This window comes from Lagopus leucura, unplaced genomic scaffold (genome assembly GCF_019238085.1).
Source record: "Lagopus leucura isolate 7727_CA_CO unplaced genomic scaffold, USGS_WTPT01 Super-Scaffold_100157, whole genome shotgun sequence".
NCBI classification, from domain to species: Eukaryota; Metazoa; Chordata; class Aves; order Galliformes; family Phasianidae; genus Lagopus; species Lagopus leucura.
The window spans coordinates 6,524,868-6,542,320 of NW_024962334.1; the positions used below are offsets into that span (position 1 = coordinate 6,524,868).

A 17,453-nucleotide genomic window follows, 5' to 3' on the forward strand; every position below is an offset into this window, starting at 1 on the left:
CATCTTCAGAAAAGTATTGGATATACATCACATTTCCTTCTCAGCAGCCCCAGCCCAATATAGTACATATTGCAGTCAATGCCTTAAGAAAAGCCAAGTGTCCAACCAAAGCAGCAAAACATCGAGCAGAGGTAAATTTGGGTATTTTACAATGGCACTCTAAGGGTTAGGGAGAAAAAGAAATCTTCAAAAGCAGTTACAACTGGAATTTGACAAACAGCAGAAACCCCGGTTTACAAAAGCAGGAGTGCCAGTTCCTACAGTGGATTTGAATCTTGAAGATATCCTGCCAGAAGTCCTGTGGTTTCTGCATTATGTTTGCCTTTTCCAGGGAGTAATTCCAGCCTCTGTGTGATATTGTGAAGAAAAGAAAAGATAGAAAAAAAAAATCTGGATCTCTATTTGCGCTTTTCAGGGAAGGAATTATGATGTGCATGAGAAAGAGAGCTAAGGAGTTTTGTTAAAGATGTAATTGCCCGCTCCACACACGCCTAGCCAGAAGTTTCATGACACATGAACTCATAAAAGAGCAATGAACATACAGCACAAATGAAACATTCAAGCCAATGTCTCCAAGGAATACGTCCTGAAAAATTTAAAGCAGAAAACACATTTTATCAAAAAATACACTCAAAACCCACTCAAAAAAACAGTGAGGGTTTTTCTGAATACTTTAAACCTTGTTATACAGATTGAAGTCTCCTCAAGTTAAAAAAAAACACTACAATATCCAAAATTGTGTTTACCTGCTGTGAAACAATCTGTCTTACTTGGCACAGGAAACCACTAACTACATCAATGGTCCAGAAATAGCAAGATTTAAATTACAGAATAAAAGTGCGGGACAGAAGTTCTATACCCCATAATATGTCCCACTGCCACTGCACAATGGTTGCACCATCATTCTTTTCTCATTGCTGTGCTGCGAATCAAAGAGTGAAAAACAATCTGATCACAAAAAGTAGAACACTGACATGGGAGAATGGGGTATAGTTTAGTAAAGGTTGAAGGAAAAACAGGGGTGCTGGCTCTGCACTGACTGTAACAAACAGCCACTTGAAAGACAGACCTCCGTGCTCCAGGTTCTTTAAAGAAAAAGTTGTATTTTCAGGTTTCGGTGCCAGCTAAATGGGACTTTTGCTTAATACTTTTTGGAAAAATAAAATGCAATCACAAAAGTTCAGGCAGCTGCCTATAAACGTTCTGAATGTTTAAAGTACTTCATAGCTTCAGATGCACCGAGTTCTCCATCTATAATTTCATGTTGGCTGGATATGAACGTTTCAGCGCCCTACTCTTAATTGTTTTCTGGAGGCATCTAACAGTCAGTCTTTCATTGGTAAAGCCCAAAATTTTAGTGACATTTAAGCAACCTGAGCATGATTCTAGGTGCCTCTCATGCAGATCACTGTCACTGGTACAATTCTGCTGGCCATTTAAGAATGAAACATCCTTGGATTAAGACTCACAAAGTACACATTTTATTCCCCATCTACAAATAGTCCCTTTAATGGACAAAATACACTTCTCTAAATATCCAATCATATCAGTACGTGGAAGATACGTCACATAGCTAAGAATTTGGCCCAATGCTCCTGGGTTTCTAGTAAGGGAAAGAAAAATGCTGTCTTCTGAAGAAGCTTGAGAACCTTTCCCCTCACTGAGAGCCTGAAATTACTCTTAAAATTAGCTATTTTCAGCATTTCCCAAACAGGCGATAGTTCAGAAATCGGAAGCAATTAGCAGGGTTTGCATTTTCTTCTTTGAAAAAGAGAATGCCAAACAGAATATTCCACAAACTAAATGGATTTGCTGGGTAAGGGGAGGAACTGCACATTTTCTGAAGCACCCAACAACACAGTTCAGTAGATTTTTTTTTCAACCCCAGATCAAAAAAAGTTCCACCTTGACTGCAGTTCACCACTTTAATCACATTGTGAGTCCAGGCTGACCTTCTCCTTGCAAGAACTACAACCATAACTTTACACAAGGCAGAATCTGCTTGGCCAATATTTCTTAGTACATAACGCTATGCTTTTGAGCCTCAGGATTTCTTTTGATATCTTCAAGATTTTCAAAGGCTGATGAAACATGACAACTATGAGAAAGGGCAAGTCAATAAACATTCTGTCATTGTAAGCTTCTGAAGGACTGTGATCCCGTCCTGCAAATCAGCCTTCCTAGTAAAACAGAACTTACCCTAAGCATCATCTAATTGCAACATTACAAATTTGTGCCTGTCATTTCATCTAGCATTAGAAATTAACTGCCTTACAACTTCCTTCAAAAGGCAATGAAAGAAGTAAAACTAGGATCCTGTACATTTTGCTTTACTTAGAGCACAGTCCATCAGCAAAACCAATCTTCTAGTTCAATATTGCTTAAAAACATGTACCTACTGCACAGACTGAAACACTGAGAAGCTGAAAAATCACACTTTCCTATAAAAGAATAAAGCACAGGAATTGCTTAAAGTCTGGTATTATACATGCCACAGCACACAAAAAAATCACAGAAAGTACTTATGAAATCTGGTTTATAACCATTAAATAATAAAAAAAAAAAAAGTTAAATTTCAGCATGTGTTTAAAATATCCCCAAACTTGTTAAGTATGGCTGCTGACCATAAGCACCAGTTTTAGCAGATGTCAGCAGGAACAAGTGTAAATAATCACACACCAACAACTCTGATGGAGATTCATTGAACTTGCAATAATGCATGACTTTCAAGTACATATGACTGAATGAAATCTTCCAACCTGATGAAAAAACCACAGTCCGAAATACCAACTTATTTTCTCATTGTAAGAAACGTCAGTAAAACTAGTCATTATTCAATAGTGTTAAAATTACGGTAATATCTGAAAACAAATCTAAAAAAAAGAATTGCCTAACAAAAACATATTTGAAATTAGCTTCAGTTGACTTCAAAACTTACTTATTTCTCGAAATACTTCTATTACTTACAATATGAAGTTCTATTTCTGAACAACGGTCTCTACATTCTCCTTAATATACCAAGATCAAGTTGACTTTCCAGGAAATCTTCACTGAAAAGGATTGAAAGAGCTACATTTTTTTTCTCCCCTTCTTCTATGCAGTGTACCTGATTGTTCTCAGGTTTTACAAACCAGCACTGACTTCTATACACAAGGACATACAGAACAGCCAGACAAGTGGCATATTCTCCTAAAAGTGCAACTGGAGAAAGTTATTAATTAAAACCACTGGGTAACTCAAGAAATAAAATATCTACCAGCAAGTCCAGTGCTGTAATTTACTTTATAGTAGTTCCACAGCTACCACAAGTGAGAAAAATAGTGGGCACAGTCTGAGTTGTTCTCTGAATATTTAAGTAACACGTTTAGGAAATTTGTATGACGTAGGAAGGACGGCGAACAAACGCATCACACAGACAAATGTAGTGAAAGCTCAGTTAAAAACCATAGGCTAATTTTGTTTCAAGTCAATAACCATGCCAGAAAAACCCTGGTCCTGTCTTCCATGAACAGAGCACTGAAACCACCTTACGCCTGGGAGCTCAGCAAGCCTTATGTCTAAAGGCCATTGCTCTATGCATCAGAGAACAGCTAAGCAGACAAAAATGTCAAAGAACAGCAATTTCTTCTCTCTCTGCCTCTTTGGAATCTTCATTCTCATAAAGAATTACACAAACAGCTCACAGAATAAAACCATGCAATGTAAGCCATCTCTTCTAGTATATGACCATAAAAATATTTGCTTTTATTAAATCTTCATCTTGGTTTATAAGAAGGAAGTCTTGAAGCTGTGATTTTAATAGCCCCTATCTCACAGTGCATTCTTCCAGCATCAATCCAAGATGATCAGCAGATACAAAGACAGAACTACTGAAATGAAAAGCTGGAGCTCCTATCAAATATTTCAGGAAATTCTTCAAAGTATGATTTCAAAATCTAATTTGTAACCTTAGCTAGATTAGAAGATTAAATGGATTACAGCCTCTTTAATGAAGGAAATATTTTTCATCTATTTCATCCAGCATCCTCGACAGCAAGCTTTCGCAGCAGTTCCTGCCAACCCTTAAATGAGGTCTGGGAAGAGCTGGATCCAGGCTCCACCGCCTTCCAATCAATCAGGGACACTGCATGCACCTGAGCTCCCTTGGGTTGGCCCTGCCTTCCCACCAGGTGCTCAATCTCAATCAGTCACTGCTCCAGGCTGTGACTCAGGATTTTTGCTACAGTAGGATAATAAAGACCCTTAATCATTCATTAATCTTTGAGGAAAGTTGGACACCTAAGCAGCTTGGACTCCTGGGAAAGTCTCAGACTCTGGCCAGTGATCTAACTAAAGGTTTCTGCATCTCAAAATTGAAAAATGAAATTACAGCAAACTGAACAAAATCATTTCAAATACAAAACCCTGCTGCTGTTTACAAGCAATCACAGAATTGCAGGGACTGGAAGAGACCCCAAGGGATTGCTGAGTCCAACTCCCTATCTTGCTGCTCCACAGAAACTTTCAGTTTCAACAGGACTCTTTCAAAGAGGATGACAGAAGAAAGTTTGAAGGGCAGCAATAAGACTGACCAGTAGCCATCTTCCTGAGCTGAGCAGAAATCATACCCTTGCAGGACCTGCTTCAAGACAACCTTCTAGACTATCTAAGTTAGTACATAAGGCATGCAGTAAAGCTTTACATACTAAGGCTAACAGCTAAAACATTCAAATATTAGAGAGTCTAAGTAAACATGATTAAGGATGAGATTGGAGGAGAGCAAGAAGATGATGCTGACAGTCCACGAATCCCACCACAGGATGAGACAACACATGAAGGCTTGCTGTGTGATCAGGGCAACTTGCTGATGTCAGCTTCAGCACACACTAGGGGTCTGTTGCCTCACAGCTAAAAGTTTTAGTAACTCCTCATGTCTAGAAATGTAGCCTTGGCATGGGAACTGTAAATTGTATTTCAGAACAAGAACCAAAGGCTTTCCACTACATTGCAGAATGGTCCCACACCTTCTGCTCAGCAATATAACAATGTAAGTACTTTTATCTGCAAGCTATGAAAGCAACATTTCAATCTGTTTTTCTAAAACTATTTATCAGAGATCATTTGGAACTCACTGGGATGGAACATGGTCATAATGGGAGCTTACTGTTTTAGAATTTTCAATTCACTGCACACACACAAATAACTATTTCTTCTTCTATCTGTTTTTGCTGCAAAAACATTAAAAGAGGGAGGAGGACTGGTTGCTATGCAGAGTTCACAAGGGTACCGAGCTGGTACTCGTGACCTGATTTTTATCACCAGCGGGCACGAAGAAATTTACATGCAAAAGAAAAAATACATTAATGTTACATTTCAAGAGAGATTTTAAACACACAGAAGTAGAGATTTTCAAAGTGATGATTCCCATAGCATGCATAATGTGTTATAAGGAATATTATCCATTGGTATATTCTATGTTTTATGCCTATATATGTATACCTTTATACGTATGTGCAATTCAGCATGGTTCTGATTGTTGGTGGAACCATCAGCAGCCATCCCAACAATTTCACAGCCAGAACTACAGCACTGCCCTAACGGCATTTTGGTACATAATTTCCTTGTTTGTATCAAAAATAAGGGAAGAGAAGAAAGGAAAAGTTGCAGGAGTTAGGGCAAGAAAAGACAGGAAGAGAGCTATCACTTCTCTTGCTGTAATTTCCAAGTGTATGTTACACTTGGTTTTAAAAAAAACAATGAAGAGAACCAACTTTTAAGAATACCAGCATTTATACTTAATAGACTTTTAAAACACCTTGCAAGTAAATCCACTATCCCTTTTATACAATACTTTCTACTGAAAGTGTAACGTGCAGCACCAACTACAGAGCTGGATCCCCTCTGGGATCTCAGTAAGGATGCAGCCAGACAAGGAAAGACCTTTGTCTCTCAGTCAACTTGAAGACCTTTCATTTTCCACTAACAAGTCATGAGAAGGTCTTCTGCAGGATAAATGGCTGTCTCTCACTTAAAGTGATTTCCCTTAATATTTCAGTTTTGCAGATTTTTTCCCCCAGTTCCTAGCACATTTTACGTACAAAGATTATTAAAGAGGAAAATCTTAACCTTCCTTTGATTGTTTTCTCCTCTGAAAAATCCAAACATGCTGTTGCTTTCTGAAAACTTCACATTTCAAACTGCTGGAAACACCTGGTTATTTCTAAGAAGTGTTTTTGAAGAAAAGGAATACATAGGGAGTTCACAGCACTTTCTCAGTTCTTTTCTTCATCTGACTTCTAATCCATACTCACTTCAACTACATCTTAAATCCATGCAAGTTTTATAGAATCAAGCTTCCTTCAATGAAAACATCATATCACCAATTTAGGAAAAAAACAGAAATGATAACTATGGCAGAAACCAGACACTTGGTTCCTTTTAATGATGGTACTGGAAGCAACAGTGAAGGAGAACTCGACACTTATAAGGGTGTTGTCTCCCATGTATGATACTTGGACCCCACTATTTGAAGCTGGTGACACAATGGTGCCACAATCACAAGTTTTCAAACTTATCAGAAAGAGAAAAGCTGAAAATTTCCTGCCTACACAACTGCCCTGATTCAGACTGTTATATTTATGTTCTCATCAATGACTGCCTGGTTCTTGGCTACCTCGTCTCCTAGCAAAATATCCCATCTCTCATGTGCTGGTCATGATCCGAGCGTGATGTGAACACAACTGTTCTGAAGGCTGTTCTGTTGCGTAGTAATTTTTCATATTTGGACATCCTAAGAAATAAAGTATCTGACATTTCAGTACACTGTAAATACTTAAACAGGACCTGCTTGTTTGCAGGATAAACAGAGCTGAGATTAACACCAATACTGGGCAGCAAGTAGGCTATACAAAACTTAATTAATTATTTCAGACTGACAACACCTGAAGCCAAAAAAGCAATTGAAAGAAAACACAGAACAAAACAAGTTTCAGAGGTGTCCTTATTCCTGTAACTGTCAAAAAAAATCACTTGACTACGTTGTTTAGGTACATCAATAATGTAGTAAAGGTACTGATTTGAACACATAGTCATTGGTAATGAATGTGGTTTACCTTCAGAAAAATAAAAGCTACAAATGCACCTGCCTCCCATGCTGTTCTGCTGCATCAATCCCTGCTGCTCTTTCCCTATCTGTCTCCCATCTACGCTTGTTCAATGCAAAGGATCCTTTTCTTCAACGTGTGGGACTGAAAAAGGAAGAGTTTAATAAACTTCTGATCCTGTCTGCAAACTCTAGGCAGAACTGCAAAATACAACCCTTACAGACACTCAGTCAGGGAGGCCAGAACCAGCCTTCTAAAACGATTTAGAAGACTTCCCTCCTCCTCAGAGGACTTCTCTGCAAAAACTACTGAAGGGTAAAATCTCAGGCTGAGCAGAGGTAACTAAGGAGGCAGTTCTCAAATTTTTGGTGGAAAGCACTGCAGGTATTGTAACAACTGATAGGCTACTGGAAGACCAAGAACGTGGCTGTCCAAATCTCACTCATGTGGGCTGCAAACCACTGGTAATCTAGCATGTAAAACTGTTCTAAAAGCCCTCTTCAAGAAGCCATTCCTTCCTCCCCAACCATTACCAAATGCCTTACTATTATCCCCTGTACAGTAAGATCTCTCAAGCCTTTAACTTTTGGATATTCATTTTACTTGGGTTGCCAAGAGCTCAAATACAATAAAAGAAATTTTTTTCAATGTCCGTGCAATTTTCTCAGTATGTGAACGTTTAATATCTTGTAACCATTGATTCAAATATCAGACTGCACCAACTCCTGACCACAGCACAATTAGCAGCACTGCAATTGAACTACGTTGTGATTGGCAATGCTTCTGCTCCAGCTTCCTCACCATAATCACGTACAGCTTCTGGCTGCAGTTCTACCCGTGTACCAGGGGCCTCCAGATCAGCTTACCTCTTTCTGTACTGAAAATACTCTGCTTTCTTCTACAGAACACAAAGATCTTCTCGTTTATGCCCAAATGTCCAGCGGCTTGCATGAGCAACCTGACAAAACTGTGGCTATAACCTAACTAAAAACACACCAAAGCATTTAAGTGAATTTTTCAAATCCTCTAGAAGTTAACCGCATGATTTTCCTTGACAATCACTTCTTCACTTTTAAAACCTCTTATGGAGGAGCTTCGTTGACTTAATGTGTTAAGTATTTTTATCAATTCAGGTATGTGAACCCATATTTCACAACAACTTCACATACCTAGCTGGAATCTCTGGCAACATCTCAGACTAGGGTGGGAGGTGGGGAGAACAAAAGGTAAAAAAAAAAAATACAGAATTACATACTGATATATGGTCTGAGGTCTGAAGGGGTAATTTAAGTACGTTGAATTAATTTCTGTTTCAGGAGACACAACATAAAACTTATTTCAACCGTCTTTAATTCCTCTGTCAAACATTTCTTTGAGAATGTTCCAAACTCACAGTAACCTCCCAGGAGATTATGTCAGGTTGGAGCTTTCTTGCATTGTTTCTGGGTTTGCTCCTATACTACGGATTATTGGTTCCAGATGTGAGTCAGGGATAGTAAAAAGCTTTACAACTACTACATTTGTTTTCTTGGTACCTTCAGCTCCTACAGAACCCCCTGAAGGAATCAACTGGCTTATCACCAATGGACCTGCTCTTGGGAAACTTCTGTTCTTGAAGAAGTCTGATCCCAAAGATGTACCATAAGACTTATAGACCTCTTTCTGCCCCAAAATGCTTCCTTGGAAGACTTCATTCACTTTCGTAGCACCGGAGTTTGGTGAATGTTTATGTGATACTTCAGAGTCTTTGGCAGACTATCTTTAGAAGACAAACGAAAGAACCCAAACAGGATCTTTTTTGATACTAGAAAAACAACACTTTTTCTTTCCAATCATCATATTGTACATGTATATCACTGGCTTGTACATGCGATTTTTAAGAACCAAAGAGACCATCAGTTCACTTGGTTAAATTTAACCTAACCATTTTTATTGCTACCTGGGTTTCACCTTACTGCTCATGTCCACAGTTGAAGGCAAAAATTTAACTGCAGCCTACGGCATGTGTGTGAAAAAAAAACAACTGGGCATGAGTAAAAGTAGACAATGCTATCACTGACAATGACAGCAGAGGCATCTGTATTTACAGGGTTCCAGGGAAGCCAGTGTCAGTTGAGTGTCACGCTGCTGCGGACAAATGGGTAGTGACACCCTGTAACCACTGACACACTCCCAGAATTAACACTACAACATTTGCCACTGCTTCAGCATACCATACCCAAGTTTTCTGCAATATTAAGTCCTAAAGCAACATTGCAAGAAGACTAAGAAGTGACATACATGAAAAATGTTTTGAGTTTCTGACTCACTCTCCAAAGTTATTGAATTCAAGTGTCCTGCTTGCTCCTGCAGTGGGTAAATGTTCTCACCGAACAACTGGAAAAGCAACAGTCCACACCTCAATGCTTCACCATAAGAAAACACTACCTTCTGGCTCATCCAGCCAATATAAAAAGTTTTCATCTGACCTTCCAAAGGACTGGCTAATGCTAAATATATGAATGTTTTACTACTGCCCCAGGCTTGTTTTACTACCAAATCTGGACTTGGTGCCACTAGCCATCTGTTTTATGCAAAATTTAAAATGCGTTACACGTTTTCAACCACATAGAAATTGTTACAAAACTGAACAAAGAGCTCTGCACCTAGGAAAAGGAGGCAGCAGGGTGCTGGCTGACCCACAGGTCATCTCGGGATATCAGAAAAATCATCAAATTTAAAGGAATTCCAAAAAACTGGATGCTACTAAACAGAAAGGGAGGACTGGCTGAAGCAGGTGGGACACTGTACAATTTCCAGTCGTAAGAGAAAACGTGGAGAACAGGAAAGGCAGCAGAGCAGCTGGGAAAGAGACGACTCCTGTTTTTCCCCATTGCTGAGGGAAAAGCAATTAGAACACTTGCACCATGGTTGGTACTGCCTGTCTCTGGATAAGCAGGAAAACAGAGGGGGGTACAAACAAGCATCAAGAGGGGATGGTAAGAACAAATAACCAAAATGAAGCAACAGCACTAGTTCAAATGTTTTAAAAAACGACACACAAATAAGAAATAAAAAATAAAAAACCAGCAATCCGTAATACTGTAAAATGCCTAAAAAGAATGGCACGGAGCAGTGACACGAGAACTACTAAGCACTGCAGCTACATCCAACAGTGAAGCTGTGGTGCACAGAGGTCAGTGCAGCTTTAAGGCTAAAGCTGGGCTTCATACACATACAGAGCCCAGCAAACCAGATAACGTTAAGTAAGTTGCCTCCATGTCAATCAGTAAGAAAACTTTGTTGAGTGAGAAATGACAGATCCTAATTCAGAGTCCCGAGATAGAAATTACAAAACCAGAAAAGCCAATTCAATTCTTGTGTGTACTTGCACTATCACACATTTCCACGGCACACGTTGAAAAGATGCTTGGAAAAAATATTTATACTCTAGTAATAAAAGGTACAAATAAGCGAAGGACACAATTTAACTTTTGCAATTACTTTAGAAGCACAGATTTATAGGGAAAACTACTATTTTTAAAACATTGACTGGAACAGAATTAACTATGTTTTTAAATATTTAAAGGGAGATGATTGTACAAAGTCATCTGTACACAAAGCAAAGGTAAAAGCACATAGGAGGGGAATTCAGAGACGAATATAATGAACCAGGTAGTATCTACACTGCAACCTTACCAAAAGCTTCCCCATCAAAATTTTTTTGTCTATTGAATCTTGTTCTGGAAAATAAAAATCTACATACTTAAGTGAAAGCTGTGTGCAACATATGACATTCGGATGTGTTTTTTTTCCTGTGAATAAGTACACAGAAAGTGTAGTACCTTCTGGTGAGGACACTGAGTTACACAGAGATTAAATGACCAATTAAAGTCCACTCTCCAGTGCTGGCTTTACACTCAAAAATACTTGTGCTGGGATGTGAATGCACAACTGAATACCAGCCACCAATGAAACTGTAAGTAAATTGAAAAGTATTGTATGACTATGCAGTAAGATATAAAACACGTAACAGGAAACCTAGAAATTCAGCAGAAAAATCCTCACCTGCTTCTTTTGCTTCCCCTTTTGAAGCATGGTGCAAGTAATGGTAGCAATTAACTCTACAAGACAGTAGGCAAGAAAGTGAAAGACCAATAAAAATGCATTTATTCATGCAAAATATTATCTACAAGATTCATTTCATTATAAACCTAATAAGACTGAAATAACACAAGCAGTTTATAATTACAGCTCAGATTTATTTCCTGAGAAAGAGAAATGAACTGAGAAAAAGGCAGCACGCAAGCCTGTGTTATATTACTGACAACGAGTAAGGGGAGAAAGCATAGTTGTGTCAGCATCTAAGTTCTGATGTGATGGTATTTCACTTATTTACGACAAATGCAGTGCTGACAGCAGACTGTTATTCTCCACGTTTCTTCCACCACCCTGATTAGAAGTGCCTACACTTCTGAAAACAGCTTTCAGATTTCAGTTACATAGGAGGACTGTTTCTCTGGGGCATCCAGAAGAGGTCTGAGTACTTCAGCTGTCCACCTTACTATGGGATGCTGCACAGCATCATCACAAACCACACAGGGCAATCAGTAAGGGCAATCAGTACGATTTCAGTTCTAGTCTGCTTTCATTACCCGAGTTAGAAATAACTCCCAGTACTTTTCAAAACCCTATTGGGAAAATTCATGTATACCATGGGTTTTATTCTCACTGCCTACCACGCAGTACAAACACCTACAAAATGTGTATATTTCTGACATACTTTCCATTGTGCCGCACAAATGATCCTGAAATTGCATTTGTTGTTTGAAAGCAATTGCCATTGTTTTCTTCCTCTACTCACTTCCTAAACAAATCCTTTTTAAGAAAATTTCGTGCTGAGCAGAGATGGCTGGTTGCCTCTTTTCCTTCCCTGGAGACATCCACACTTCCGCAGATCTGTGTGCGAGGAAGGGCAATTTGGAGCAGGAGAGTCAGGAATAACAAATACAAAACAAAAATAAGAACTGAGTAGGCATTTCTATTGCTGGGATATCTTTCTCCAAATTATTGGCTCAAGGTAGACCATTCCCCTCTGGAAATTGTTTTGTATTCATGGATCAGGCTCCACTTTAAGCAAAACCACATTTCTGGGCAAGTTTCCTTTTTTTTTTTTTCCCTGTGTTACATATACATATGTGATGAACACACAGCTTGCCAGCCAGCACCTGGAGAAAGCCACCAAGGTACTTCATTCCCCCTTTTCTGCTAGTGATTCAGGGAACGTATCTTCTGAGTGGAATAACTGGCTGATTTATGAAAGGTCTGCTTTTGCTTCTTAGAATCATAGAATCATAGAATCACCAAGGTTGGAAAAGACCTAAAAGATCACCCAGTCCAACCATTCACCTATTCCCAAGCTCCTACTAAACCATGTCCCTCAACACAACATCCAGTCTTTCCTTGAACACCCCCAGGGTCGGTGACTCCACCACCTCCCTGGGCAGTCCATTCCAGTGCCTGACCACCCTTTCTGAAAAGTAATACTTCCTAATGTCCAGCCTGAATCTCCCCTGCCGTAGCTTGAAACCATTCCCTCTGCTCCTATCACTAATGACACGAGAGAAGAGGCCGACCCCCAGCTCACTACAACCTCCCTTCAGGAAGTTATAGAGTGCAATGAGGTCTCCCCTGAGCCTCCTCTTCTCCAGGCTGAACATTCCCAGCTCCTTCAGCCTCTCCTCATAAGCCCTGTGTTCCAGACCCCTCACCAGCTTTGTTGCCCTTCTTTGAACACGTTCCAGGGCTTCAATATCTTTCTTGCAGTGAGGTGCCCAAATGAATTCTTGAATTCAATCGTGCATTTTATGATTGAATCTTATGTAGGGCAAAGCAGAACGGGTCTCTACTGTCCTATTATCCCCTGGTGCTTTATAGTTGGGCATCAATGGAAGAAGCACCCCTAGACAGCTATGATCTTATTCACAGTAGCAGTATTAGCCCAGTGGCACCCTCCTTGTACCAAGCTGCCTCGCATATAGTCAGCAATCTTCTCAACAGTTTTCATTCAGGACACATTAACAATTAAAAGAGTAGGTATAATGACCACATAACGCATCTGCAATCATTTGGGTGGGCTGAAGTACACAAAACAGCTTCCTTTATCATGTAATAGGCTCACCTGCTTCAATTTCCAAGTTTTGCACAAAGCTGAAAACAAGTGTTTTGCCTGTCTCTCTTCCATATGGAACCTGCCTCTTTTCTGTCAATAACCCACTTCTATATATCCCTCTTGAAAGGCAATTTAGCAGCAGGCTGCTAATCCAGTCATTTGGGAAACATCCTGAACTTAGTTTTGCTCAAAAATATAAATGTTGCACTTTTCAACCTAAGAGACCACCAAGTATGTAGATGCACATTTTGGAAGGATCTTAAAAGCTGTACCTGCTCCCTCCTGCAGAGCATGTCTGCCTGATCTGTAGAACAGGGTTACACAGACTGGTATTTGCACACCTTTATTTGCAAGGATTACAACTAGAGAATTAACTGAAGCGAGAGCTTTTCTTCAGCCAACTTAAACGTAGGCTGTGTGAATGAAACCTCACTGTGTTCCAAGTCCCTTGTGCAATTAGAGAGATTTATAAATGTGCCTTAAAAAAAAAAAATCAGATTGTCTCCTTAGTAAACAACTAAAGTCAGGAGTTCAGCTATGAGTCAGGACGCTGGCACCGTTATTTATGGAATAAAACACTCCTTAGCATGACTGGAACATGGAGGGTCTCCACATCACAGAATGTAGGGTTTGACTGGTGAGGAAACTCTTCAATTCAGTGGTGCTTACTGGGATCACTGAAATGACTGGCCATCAGTCTGAAGATCAGCCCATAGAAGAAGACTGGTTCCGAACTACCATGCATCATCTTCACACATTACCACCATCATTCTTCATTACAGTTTAGAATACTCAGAATGTCCCCTTCAAAATAAACTGACAGTACAGTGGGCAATTAGTGAACTAGGCACGAATGGCAATCACATTACTGAAAATAACTCAGTTAAATCAGTAATTGGCAGCTAAACAGGGCATTTCTCCTGATTTATCTCAGCAATGAAGAGAGCTTAAAAACGAGAAACAAAACATAGAAGAAAAAGACTAGATTTCCAGGAAACAAAAAACAACTTTTCATTTGCTGATAGCAAACTTACTGCTTTTATTCATCTGCCTTTATGAGGCGATTCTATAAATGCATTTCACAAGAAATTGATTAGGTATTCAGTACAGGTCCCCAGATATAGACAGATGCATCTCACTCTATCGTCACAGTCAGTCTCCTGCTTTCAAACATGATCCATGGCTACAATATGAAGCCTTCAACAAGAGTATACAGGTGAAATACAAAATAAAACTCCATCTACGCTCATTTCTTCATTGCATAATGCACTAATACATTAAACTGTGTGCACTGCAATGCACTCGGTGCTGAGCTAGCTGCTGGATCTCCTGCTCACACCATAGGCAGCAGCCCACCTGAAAGGTCAGAGAGCCAATGTGTGATAAGCCTTTGCCAACAAACACAGTCAAAAGCTTTGTTCTGTGGCATTTTCATTATGTTTTACTTTCTGAGCAAGTGAAGAACATGAAATTTATTGAGAATGTTAACAATAAAAAAAATAATAATCTATATGAACAGATGGAGAGTTCAGGACACAACATTTTCCAGCAGCGAACACACACAGTTCTACAGAGCTATTGAATTTGCTCCCCAAAAGGGCCCTACATCTATTAAGTGGAGCTCACACAGGAAGAGGTTCCAGAGAAGGATGTTTTCCAGATCCCACCACAAAATCTCATTTTACAGATGGAATCAGAACTCATTCAGTGCTCTCTCCTTAGGAGATACCAGAACAACGTTCAAAAAACCAAGGAACTGGCATACCTTGAATAATGATGACACTGCTTTATGGAGCAAGTCAGAGCATAAAGTGGACAAATATCTATGGAATTAAGTTACCTGAAAAAACATGCAACTATAACGGATAAATCAAAGTTTTCATCACTTCAAACACAGCTATGCAACTGATATGGACAGGAAAGAAGCAAAAGCTAAGAAACGTAAGTAAATGCTACAAAAAAAGAAAAGCCAGGGCAGTTTTACAAAGGAAAGGTCACAGGGGGCACAGCTCACATAATGAAAGCCCAGGAGGAAGAATGCTCAGAGGATGGAAGAAGCAGAACAGAGATAGCTGTGTTATGCATAGAAGGGATCAGGCAAAAGGCAGAGACGTAAATGCTAGCATCTGCTTGAAATAGGTACACGAAGAAAGAAAGCAAGAAAAGAGTTTCTGTCAGGATAGCAGTGACCTCCTCCCCTTCCAGTAACCTTTAAGTCAGGCCTCTGGACTGGTTTGAATGAAGATGCCACCTCTGTGCATTACACTCAAGGATGCAGAAAGATACACGATGTCAGTGTGCTTTACTTTCCACTTTGCTACTGCCAGAAGAACTTAACATTAGATTTCCTCCGTCCCTCTGGATTTTTCTTCTTCCTTCTCAACTGTGTAAGGCTGGCTGCCTGAAATCTCAGTTTTGCAGTACTACAATAGCAGTTCAAGTTACTGGCCCAGACGCGAACACGCTCAGGTCAAAACCAGAAGCCTGGACTTGCTTTTATTGAAGTCACCTGTCTGACAGTAGCTAGACACTGACACTGCTTGCACATGCAGCTGATGTTCTGAAGAACACGTGGTGTTACACCAGCACACGCTGCCCCATTCCAACTACTGCACCTAGGGAATAAAGCCTACATTGCAGGGAGCATCCATCTGCACAGCAGACTAGGTTACTGGTGCTCTCCCTTCAATGGGAATCCAGCAAGCACGTTCCTGTACTGCACCATTTGTTCCTAAAACAGAGTAGTTTGAATGGCTCGGTCTGCTGTGATTTTCCAGAAAGCCAAACAATCGGGTGCTACCGCAGTTCCTCTCAAAGGACTGAAGCAATCAGAACTGATTTCATTTTCCACATTTGGAAATTACGCTATTTAATCAGTACAGTGTTTTACTGAAGTACCACTGATATTTCCCTGTCTTCATGTCTCAACGAAGAAGTTTTATTACACCAGGATGCAGAGCGCTTGATCACGTTAATAAAGACAAGACCTGAAATATGTGTTTCTGAACAAACAAAAACAAAAACACGTCAGAGAAATCTACATTTTGACTTTCATCATCAGGACACTGAACGTAGCCGCAACACAGAAAAGAGTTAGCAGCAATTCTTTGAACGTACAGCTCTCTAAGAAGTCATCTGCAGAGGAAAAATTATAATTAGCCTTAGAGAGTACAAATTACGTTCGCTGCTCTCCTTCGTGAAGAAAAAAAAAAAAAACAACCAAAAACCCTCAGGAATAACAAAAACATCAAAGCTGGCTTTGAGAGAGGTAGGCGCGTGCCGCATCTTCCTCCGCATTGCGGAACCGATCCCGGCGAAGGGGCGGCTGGACGTGGTGCCTGCAGGAACCGCAGCCCCGTGCCTACGGCTGTGCGGCCACTGGGAGCAAAACCGCACGCAGCCGAAGCGCTGCGTCACCCTTGGCATCTTGTAGTCTTGGTCTTTCCTACCAAAGCCTCCTTCCATTAACGCTGAGCCCTTTGCGGAAAGGTGGGAAATTCATGTAGTCATCGGGCCTTTCTGCTATTTCAGTAAATAGCTCGCTAATTTATGAGGCTGCTGGCATGTGGAGGCAAGTGCTATTAACGATACAAGCCGATTTACTTTCAGGGAGGCGTCAGCTCCACAGCAGAGATCCACTGACCCCGCACACCTCCCAGTGCTGCTGGGCAGCACGGCCTCAAGCACCCACACAAGGCCAGGCCACGCCGCTGTGCAGCTGCCCTCTGCCTCCTCCTCGGCAACGATGCTGAGATCTTCCCTTCTCCTCTGCAAGGTGGCAGACAGGAGCAATTCAGCAGCAGAATTCAAAAGCCACAGGCTACGTACGGTTCCTGTAATCTCAGACTGGAAGAGATCAAACGGGAATGCAGACGAGTGCCCACTGTGTCCTGATGCTCCATGCAAAGGCAGGGATCACAACACACGCGTAAGGAAATATTGATATTTTAAATCAGCAAACAACTCATACTGAGAAGAGACTACATGTGTGTCCATGCATTTTTTCTCTCCAGGTAATCCAAATTTCACTTACTCAATCCTCAGGGGGTAAGTACTTCCTAACAACCCTCCTTCCCTTCGCTGTCCATTTATCCCTGATGCCCCAGTGCCCATTTCTTACCCCAAACAGCAGAGCTCTGCCCACCCGCCACCCGCAACACCCCCTCAGCTCAGCCCCCAACTCCAAGATGGTTACTTCAAAGAGGGTCATTCAAGGACTT

The 17,453-nt window shown here is 40.5% G+C and overlaps 1 protein-coding gene across 24 annotated transcripts in view; it reads right to left on the bottom strand.

Moving 5' to 3' along the window:
- ARPP21 (cAMP regulated phosphoprotein 21) overlaps window positions 1-17,453 on the bottom strand; it is a 193,436-nt gene that overhangs the window by 106,693 nt on the left and 69,290 nt on the right. The window contains exon 1 of one of the 24 annotated variants that reach the window (XM_042888334.1): window positions 3,948-4,022. The exons of the other annotated variants lie outside the window; for them this stretch is intronic. The gene's annotated coding sequence lies outside the window, so the exon portion shown is untranslated. Of the gene's footprint in view, window positions 1-3,947; window positions 4,023-17,453 lie in introns of those variants that run through there. 24 annotated transcript variants of the gene reach the window in all.